This window comes from Piliocolobus tephrosceles, chromosome 13 (assembly GCF_002776525.5).
Source record: "Piliocolobus tephrosceles isolate RC106 chromosome 13, ASM277652v3, whole genome shotgun sequence".
In the NCBI taxonomy this organism is placed as follows: domain Eukaryota; kingdom Metazoa; phylum Chordata; class Mammalia; order Primates; family Cercopithecidae; genus Piliocolobus; species Piliocolobus tephrosceles.
Window position 1 is genome coordinate 2,980,976 of NC_045446.1, and position 10,757 is coordinate 2,991,732.

Below are 10,757 nucleotides of genomic sequence, written 5' to 3' on the forward strand. Positions count from 1 at the left end.
CCCACTCCTTCCAATTGCCCCAGCCTTTAATTGTCCCAATCTTCCAATTGTCCCACCCTTTTAATTGTGCCACCCCTTCCAATGTCTCACCCTTCCAAATATCCAACTGTTCCAATCGTCACAACCTTCCATTTGTCCCACTCCTTCCAGTTGCCTCACCCTTCCAACTGTCCCACTCCATCCAAATGCCTCACCCTTCCAACTGTCCCACTCCTTCCAATTGTCCCATTCTGCCAGCTGTCCCACTCTTCCATTTGTCACATTCCTTCCAATTGCCTCACACTTCCAGTGGTCCCACTCCTTCCAACTGTTCCATTCTTTCCAATTGTCCCACCCTTCCAATTTTCCCACTCCTTCTAATAGTCCCACACTTCCAATTGCCCCACTCTTCCATTTGTCCCACTCCTTCCAAATGCCTCAACCTTCCTATTGTCCCTCTCCTTCTAATTGTCCCACTCCTTCCAGTTGTCCCACCATTCCAATTGTCACACTGCTTTTGATTATCCCATCCTTCCAATTGTCTCACTCTTCCAATTGATCCACATTTCCAATTGTCCCACCCTTTTTATTGTCCTGTTCCTTCCAATTGCCCCATCCTTCCAACTGTTCCACTCTTTCCAATTGTCCCACCTTCCTATTCTCCCACTGTGCCCAAATGCCCCACTTTTTCAGTTGTTGTTTTTCCTTCTGATTGTTTCATTCTTCCCATTGTCTCACTCCTCCAATTGTCTCAACCTTCCAGTATTCTCACTCTTCCAATTGTCCCACTTTTTCCAATTGTCCTACCCTTCCAATTGTGCCAGGCCTTCAAATTGTGCTACTCCTTCCAAGTGCTCCACCCTTTTAATTGTCCCACTCCTTCCAATTGTCCCACTCTTCCAATTGACCCACATTTCCAATTGTCCCACCCTTTTTTTTTTTTTTTTGAGGTGGAGTCTCGCTCTGTCGCCCGGACTGGAGTGCAGTGGCCGGATCTCAGCTCACTGCAAGCTCCGCCTCCCGGGTTTACGCCATTCTCCTGCCTCAGCCTCCCGAGTAGCTGGGACTACAGGTGCCCGCCACCTCGCCCGGCTAGTTTTTGTATTTTTAGTAGAGACAGGGTTTCACCGTGTTAGCCAGGATGGTCTCGATCTCCTGACCTCGTGATCCGCCCGTCTCGGCCTCCCAAAGTGCTGGGATTACAGGCTTGAGCCACCTCGCCCAGCCTGTCCCACCCTTTTACTTGTCCTGTTCCTTCCAATTGCTCCACCCTTCCAATTTTTCCATTCCTTCCTATTGTCCCACCCTTCCAATTCTCCCACTCCTTCCAATTGTCCCACCCTTTTTATTGTCCCACCCTTCCAATGGTCCCACCCTTTTAATTGTCTCACCTTTCCAATTGTCTCACTCTTTCAATTGTCCCAGCTTCCAAATTGTCTTACTTTTCCACTTGGCTCACCTTTTCAATGGTCTCACCCTTCCAATTTCCCCACCCTTCTAATTGTTCCACTCATTCCAGTTGTTCCACCTTCTAACTGCCTCCCTTCCAATTGTCCCACTCTTTCAATTGTCTCTCTCCTTCCGATTGCCCCACTCTTCCAATTGTCCCACGCTTCCAGTTGTCCCACCTTTCAAATGTCCCACCCTTCCAATTGCCCCACCCGTTTAATTGTCCGTCTCTTTCAATTGTCCCACCCTTCCAATTTTCCCACCCTTCCAATTGTTTCATTCTTCCAATTGTCCCACCCTTCCAAGTCTCCCACTCCTTCCAATGGTCCCATCCTTTCAGTCATTTCACTCCTTCCAATTGTTCTACCTTTCCAATAGTCCCACCCTCCAATTATCCCACCTTCCAATTGTATTAGTCTTCCAATTGTCCCACCCTTCCCCTTTTCCCACTCTTTCCAGTTGACCCTCCCTTTTAATGGTCTCACCCTTCCAATTGTCCCACTCTTTCCAATTGTCCCAGCTTTCCAATTGCCTCATCCTTTTAATTATCCCACTCTTTTAGTTGATCCATCTTTCCAATTTTCCCACCTGTCAATTGTCCCCCTCCTTCCAGTTGTCCCACTCTTTCCAATGGTCCCACTTTTTAAATTGCCCCACCCTTGTATATGTCCCCCTCTTTCAATTGACCCACCTTTCCAATAGTCTTAACTTCCAGTTGTCCCACTCCTTCCAATTGTCCCTTTTTAATTGTCCCACTCCTTCCAATTATCCCACTCCTTTCAAGTGTACTGCCTTCCAATTGCCTCACTCTTCCAATTGTCCCACGGTTTTAATTGTCCCACTCTTTCCATTGTCCCGCCCTTCCAATGGTCTCACCGTTTCAATTGTCCAACCCTCCCAATTGTCCCACTCCTTCCAATTGTCCTACCTTTTTAATTGTCCTATCATTCTAGTTGTCCCACCCTTCCAATTGTCCCACCCCTTCTATTGTCCCACTCCTTCCAGTTCCCCCACCCCTCCCATTGTCTGACTCCTTTCAATTAGTCCATCTTCCTTTATGTTTTCTAGCTTCATTTTTACTCCCTGTCAGTGTTGCCACAGCAAATTTCTCTCTCTCTCTCTCTTTTGAGACAGAATGACACTCTGTTGGCCAGGCTGAGGTGCAGTGGCATGATCACAGCTCACTGTAGCCTCCAACTTGCAAGCTGAAGCATTTTTTCCTTAGCTTCCCGAGTAGCTGGGACCTCAGGCATGCACCAAGTGCCAGGCTACCAGCAGCTTGTCTGGCTAATTTAAAAATTTTTAACTTTATAGAGATAGGGTCTCAATCTATTGCCTAGGCTTGTCTACAGTTCCTGAGCTCAAGTGGTCCGCCTGCCTTGGCCTCCGAAGGTGCTGGGATTATAGCTGTGAGCCACCATGCCTAGTCCGCATCTACTTTCTCCACCTGGTAGCAGCAATGGACTTTTGCAGTTTTCTCAGCACTTGAAAATCCAGACCCATCATTTCCTGTTGGAGACACCGGCCACTAACTGCCTGGGAGTCCCGTCAGGGGCCTGAATTACACTCTAGTGGTCCCAACTGGTCCTAAATTTCAATAGTTTTAACTTCCTTCCTTTGTTCCCTGTGCCCTGGGTGGCAGGTCTTTTGGCAGTTGTTTCTTCTCTAATACCTTAGTGTTCTCTTTGTACGTGTTCGGTTTTTCACGAAAATTGTTCATCTAGTGAACAATTCTTTAAGTTCATCCCTTCAAAAGTATAGGTAGCTTCTGCCTACTGACTGTGTCCCTGCTGGTACTGAAATTGGTCCCAGAAAGGTCCTAGGGGAAACGTGGTAATTTGGGCTTGGTTTGGTCATGTCCTTGGCCTTGACTGTTGTGATGAGTTTCTGGTCAGTGACACTGGTGATCCATGGCACGCTGTGGCTCATTGTCAATCAAACAAGCACTTGTAATGGGTTATGTTGAAGTTGGCACCTTGGGGGGACCATTTGCCTGTTGGACTTGATCATCATAATACAGGGAGCACTGGTATTTGCGGTGAAAAACAAATCGGGCCCAGTGGGATGCCAAAGAGGGAGAGTTGCATCTCTGTTTTTCAGAATACCATATTCTGGTTTCCTCAGAAGTAAAACAAGGAGAGATAAACAACATTAATAATTTGACAATCAAAAGAGAATGTGTGTGGGGGGGTGGGGGGAGGGATTGCATTGGGGAGTTATACCTGATATAAATGATGAATTGATGGGTGCTGATGAGTTGATGGGTGCAGCACACCAACATGGCACATGTATACATATGTAACAAACCTGCACGTTATGCACATGTACCCTAGAACTTAAAGTATAATAAAAATAAAAATAAATAAAATAAATAAATAAATAAATAACTAAAAATAAAAATATAGGTGTTTTGAGAAAAGTAATGATACCAATAATTATGAATAACAATATGATTTGCAGTATTAACAACAATAAAAATGTGAATCTTGAACTTTAAAAAAAAAAAAAAAAGAGAATGTGTGTGTGTCAGAAGAGAAAAAGGAATCTATTCCATTAGGGCACTGACTAAAAGCATCATGAAGAAAATTATAACCTGGTTCATCTTTAGAGGATTATTATAGCCAAGAAATAATTCATGATTTAATCCACACTAACAAACAAAAGTCGGGGCTGGAATCTAGTAACGAGTGTATTATAGTTTTTCTTTGAAAAAATTTCCCTCTCTCTAGCCTTCCTTTTCTACTAAAGAGAAATTATAGTAAGACTAATTTGTGTGCAAAACAACTTTTAGGCTTATTATATTTCCCTGATTATAAAGTGCAGCAAGAACCAATTGGCCATACAGGCTCCTTTCAAGTTGACTTTGCTGGAACTTTACCTAAAAATACATTCTTCTAGTCAAAGCCTTGGTAAAATAACCTGGGTCTCCAATTGTGTCCCGTTTCAAAAGAAAACATTCTTACTAAACCTATATAAACAACTAAACGCCATAAAATCAGAATATTCACTAATAGGGTCTGAATTTTGAAGAATTCAGATACAGAGAAAGGTACATTTACTCATAAAAACTTACTTTACTTGATTTCTCTAAACTATAAATAACTCAAGAGAAAAAAACTTTCTGGCCAGGTGCGGTGGCTCATGCCTATAATCCCAGCACTTTGGGAGGCTGAGGCGGGTAGATAACAAGGTTAGGAGTTCAAGACCCGTTTGGCCAATATGGTGAAACTCCGTCTCTACTGAAAATACAAAAATTAGCTGGGCATGGTGGTGTGTGCCTGTAATCCCAGCTACTCAGGAGGCTGAGGCAGAAGAATTGCTTGAACCTGGGAGGTGGAGGTTGCAGTGAGCCAAGATCGTGCCACTGCACTCCAGCCTGGGTGACAGAGCAACACTCCGTCTCAAAAAAAAGAAAAAAGAAAAAAAAAAAAAGAAAGAAAAAGCTTTCCTTGCATCTTCCTGAACCAGAGCGGCAGCTTCCAAACAACATGTCGTGTGTTCACCTTGGAGCTGTCATACACTAAGCAGCTCTTGTCAGTGAGATGAGAGTTGTTGGACACTGTAGAACCCAGCAGCTCCTCACATTGAGTCATTCCTAGAGGAAAAACAGGCTCCCTGCTCCTGAGTATCTCCTCCTTGCATTCCCCAGGCAGCCAGATCCTATATAAACCATTTTTGTTTTACCATAGAACTCTTTTGGGCACCATTGATTCCATTAGCATGGGGTTAGCTTCACTTAACATCGCATAGCAAGCCAGAAAATGCCCCTCAGGTGGAAATTCTTGAGTCCAAAGTCCCAGCAGTTCATTGGAAAGTGCTCACAGCCTTTTGCCATAAACCCCAGTAAACATTCCATGGCAGACTATGAAGTGGAGGGTTTGTTCCGGCTTGTACTCCAGCTTCTACACTATATTCTATGGGCTCAGGCAATCTTACCAGTTCCCATTTAACGTGTCCAACTAACATTTCTCCCAGCGGAGATTTACATGCCTTCAGTTTTATAGTACTAGAGGGAAGAAACATCCCCCAGTCAGATAGACAAATCAAAAAGTATCTGGAACAAATCTCGATCAATTTAGAAGTTTATTTTGCCGAGGTTAAGGACATGCCCATGACAGCCTTAGGAGGTCTTGATGACATTAGGCCAAGGTGGTTGGGCTACAGCTTGGTTTTAAACATTTTAGGGAGACAAAGACATCAATCAATACATGTAAGATATACATTTGTTTGGTCTGGAAAGGCAGCACAACTCAAAGCTGGGTCTTCCAGGTGATAGGTAGATACAAAAATTGTCATTCTGGCTATTGGTTGAAAGAGTTGATCTAAAGATTTGTATTCAGTAGAAGGGACTATCTGGGTGAAGATGAGGGTTGTGGAGACCAAGGTTCTTTTTTCTTTCTTTCTTTTTTTTGAGACAGAGTCTCACTCTGTCACCCAAGCTAGAGTACAATCGTGTGATCTTGGCTCACTGCAACTTCCACATCCCAGGTTCAAGTGATTTTCCTTCCTCAGCCTCTCTAGTAGCTGGGATTACAGGTGCGAGCCAGCACACCCAGCTAATTTTTTGTATTTTTAGTAGAGATGAGATTTTGCCATGTTGGCCAGGCTGGTGTCCAACTCCTGACCTCAGGTGATCTGCTTGCCTCAGCCCCCCAAAGTGCTGGGATTATGGTGTGAGCCACCTTGCCAGGCCAAGACCAAGGTTCTTATTATGCAGATGAAGCCTCCAGGTAGCAGGCTTCAGAGAGAATAGATTGTAAATGTTTCTTATCAGACTTAAAGGGTCTGTTTTTTCAATGTTAAGGTCTCTATTCCTTTTTCCTTTTTTTTTTTTTTTTTTTTTTTTTTTTTTTTTTTTTTTTTTTTTTTTCTTTTTTTTTTTTTTTTTTTTTTTTTTTTTTTTTTTTTTTGGAGATAGGCTCTCACTCTGCCACCTAGGCTGGAGTGCAGTGGCACGGTCTTAGCTCACTGCAGCCTCAACCTCCCAGGCTCAAGTGATCCTCCCACCTCAGCCTCCTTTAGTAGTTGGGACTACAAGCATGTGCCATCACAAGTGGGTAATTTTTGTATTTTTTGTAGAGATGGAGTTTCACCATGTTGCCCAGGCTGGTCTCGAACTCCTGAGCTCAAGTAATATGCCCATCTTGGCCTCCCAAAGTGCTGGGATTACAGACATGAGTCATCGTGTCTGACCTAGAATTTTATTTTTTGTTTATAGATACAATACCCATTTTCATAAGACATTTAGGTAAAGGAGTCACGACTACTTTACATAAACCTGTTTAAACATCTAAAAATTCACAATTCTATCATCCCTTATATTCTTACGCTCTGGTCCCAGTAACTTTTTTCTTCTCTACCCCCAGACCATTTTACCTTTTCTGGTGAGAAAAGATTTGGGTTCCCAGCAGGGGATTGAGCCAGGGGACTCAGGCCCTTTTGTGAATCTTTATCTTATTTTTCCTCAGCATAGCTCCAGGCAGTGTCAGCTTTCTCATTATCACCTTTGCCTTTTGATTTTTCTTAAATTTCTCCAATCTGGGGCAAATGCCGAACAATTGGTATGGGGCCTTTTAATGTTGGGAGAGTGGCAGGAGCGCCCTTTGGTCCGCCCAAGCTTTGATAGTGTTATAAAGATCTTTGTTTTAACTCCTGATGGAAAATGGGTGTTTTCATTTTGTTTGTTTCATTTTTAAATAACCATTGGAAGATTTCCACCCTCTGGGGTTGAGTCCCTGACTCCCTTTTGCATTTCCCATTTTTTTTTTTGGTTAATTATCTTAATGTTTTACTAGCATCGGTGATACCCATGAAGGACAGCAAATTTGAGAAGGCTTCTCAAGTCATTATTCAATTCTGCAGAAGTAATAATGTCACCTGGGGTGCCCATGGGGAAGGGGTCCCCTCAACCACGGCATCGACTGTGACCTGAGTAATAGGCATATTCTGTGGGTGAATATCTGGTTATCACAAAGTCAGTCCCACATGACTTGTTTATGAAGCGTATCAACTGCTTCCTCTGGGGTGATCCCCTTAGTATTTTATAGGGAGAGTTGGGCAGTCCCCTCAGGGTAAACAGCCCTTACAGTGGCATTTATCAGGTCCAATAGGCTGGTCGTTCTCAGGAACAACCTCCTGTGCATTTGGATCACATATGCTCATCAGCAATTATTTAATAGAGAGCTGTGGGTCTACATCAACTCAAACATGCTCTTTCATTCTATAGCATTTAAAATTAAGGGTACTGTCCTTAAAGCAGTTACTCTTACAGTCCATTTTAGTAAAGGTTTCTTAGGAAGCTGATGACACCAATCTACAAAATGGAACAGTTCCTTTACAATATACCACCTGGTTTTGTTACCTGGTTTTGCCCTTCTCCAATGTTGACTATCTTCTAGGTAACCACAGATTCCAGAGGTACCTTTTGCTGCCCTTAATTTTTCCTTTTGTGGGTAGCTTTGAGGCTCGTGGCCTGAGCTGAGACAAACCCACATCTGAGCTTGGTCCAGCCTTAAGGCCAAACCCAACATTCATTCACTGTCATTTTACTATCACAGATAACAATAGCCATGGGATTGGATATTTTGCTTTTTCCTTATTAGTTTGCATTTCCTTATGCATCCAGTGAACCCACTTCCTGGAGTATGATCTATCTCTAAATTCCACTGGTGACTCTCACCTTTAGTAACTGAATGCAGTCTGGCTGTAGCTTCTTAAGATGGGTAACCATGTGGCCACCCAGGAGTCAAAGGTTTCTCATTCCCCACCTTTTCCTTTGTCTTTCTATCCATTTAGTTTTGTCTATATAATTTCTCCTTTTTAGGCAGGATGTGGGATTTGATTCTGGAGGTGGGGCTTGGACACAAGACCAAATTGAGGACTAGTTAAACAGGGACAAGGCAAAAACTGGTTTCCATAAGACATGCCCACCACTGAGCCATGTCAATTTACCATTGCCATGGCATCATCTGGTATTACCACTCCTTCACTCCTTTTCATGGCAATGACTGGATGGCCCAGAAGTTACCACGCTTTTCCTAGAAATTTCTACATAACTAGAAATTACATGTGAGACCCTTAACTCACATGTAATTAAAAGTGGGTATAAATGTGAGTGCAGAACTCTGAGCTCTGCTCTGGGCACACAGCCTATGGGGTGTCCCTGTCTGCAAGGAGCAGCACCTTTTCTGCTGCCGTGCACTGCTGCTTCAATCAATGTTGCTGTCTAACACCACCAGCTTGTCCTTGAATTCTTTCTGGGGTGAAGCCAAGAACCCTCCTGGGATAACATACTAGTGAGAAAAGGGTTATAAAATATGATCGTTTTGCAAAAGAAATGATGTGTAACTATATATATACCCATAGGAGACGGTAAAGAGATATTTACCTCAAATTTTCAACAACAGCTGCTTCCACAGCATGAGAGAAAAGAGTGAGGAAGAAAGTTATATCAATTGAGTTTTTTATCTTGAGAATATAATGTTTGCAAAACTTAACAAAATGAATGATCTCTCACCTGTCAAATAAACAGATCTTAAAAGATTGTTAAATGTATCAGTGTGGAAGTAACTAGGAGGTAGCTCCCAGAAGCTGCTAGGTTGGTAACATCCAAGCAAGGCCTGTTTTTTATTAGGATACCATATTACATCAGCTGCCACCATTGGGGGAAGCTGGGTGATGGGTACATGGACCTCTCCGTACTGTTTTTGCCACTTTTTGCCTAATTAATTTAAAATAGAAACTCGGCCGGGCGCGGTGGCTCAAGCCTGTAATCCCAGCACTTTGGGAGGCCGAGACGGGCGGATCACGAGGTCAGGAGGTCGAGACCATCCTGGCTAACACGGTGAAACCCCGTCTCTACTAAAAAATACAAAAAACTAGCCGGGCGAAGTGGCGGGTGCCTGTAGTCCCTGCTACTCGGAAGGCTGAGGCAGGAGAATGGCGTAAACCCGGGAGGCGGAGCTTGCAGTGAGTCGAGATCCGGCCACTGCACTCCAGCCGGGGCGACGGGGCACCGCCCCCCCTAAAAAAAAAAAAAAAAAAATAGAAACTCAAAATAAAAGTGATTAGGTTGAACTGCAGAAAATTGTCAATACTGGACTGTTTTGGACCCACAAATATGGCAACTTCATATTGTTAAGTATACAGTTAATCTAGAGGAAGGCTGTAACTGAATTATATTTGAACCTGTCTGGAAGAGCTTTGGCAACTGATTGAAGTGGTCTGCGTGGAGTTCGACAACTGTAATTCAGCAAGTGTTCTGAGGACTTAATGGCTTTGAGAGGCAGATGTGATCATGACGTTCTCAGGGGTACGAGCTCCCTCTGTTCTAACTCCACCCTTACTAAGCCTAAGCAGCACTGTGCTAGGAACATGGGGACCCTGTTCCCTGGAAAGATATGCATCTCTTGACATGCAGCCTTACTATCCTTTTCTGAAGACGTTTGTTAGCAAGACACAACTGGAAGAGTTCTAGGTGAGTAGACAACATTATGCTTCAGGCCCTACAAAGCCACAGATAACCCCTAAGTGTGTGACATCACATGCTAGCACTGCCTCTGTGGGGGCCTGAGGGGCAGCCAGGCTCTCTGTGACATGGTTGCTGAGTGATCAGCACCAACTAAAGGCACAGTGAGGAGAGTGGATCTCAGAAAGACCAGCGACATGAAATAAGACCCCTCAGCAGCTGTGCACAGAACCAGCCAGCCTGGTGCTACAGCAGCTCTTCTGATGTGGTTAGGAAGTAGGGAATATTTAGGCAGAAGAAAAAGCGCATGCTCCCTCTGAGGCAGAGTTTGACACAAATTTCGAGGCAATAACAATTTCAGGACTGGATTGGGGAATAAATAAACCTAGGTTATTCACCTCAATAGTAGAATGCCAATAAAGCCCCTGTGAAACATTGCCAATGCATTGCTTCAGAAAGAGTTTTTGTGTTTTCAGCATCTAAAAAATCCCACTATAAAAAAACTAAAAGTCTGAAAATTAAATGGGGTGTTTATTCTTTCTTCCCTCCCTCCCTTCCTTCCTTTCTTTCTTTTTCTTTCTTTTTCTTTTTTTCTCCTTTCTTTCTTTCTTTTCTTTCCTTCCTTCCTTTTCTTTCTTTCTTTCTTTCCTTTTTTTCTCTTTCTTTCTTTTCTTTCTTTCTTTCTTTTTTTCTTTTCTTTTCTTTCTTTCCCTCCTTCCCCCCTCCCTCCCTTCCTTCCTTCTTTTTGCATGTTAGCAAGCTCTGTTCAGTATGAAAAAAATTCGAGCGCATTAAATATTTGGGTGAGAAAACAGCTGAAGAAAACAATAAACAACCAGACCTCCTCCGCCCTTCTCGCCGC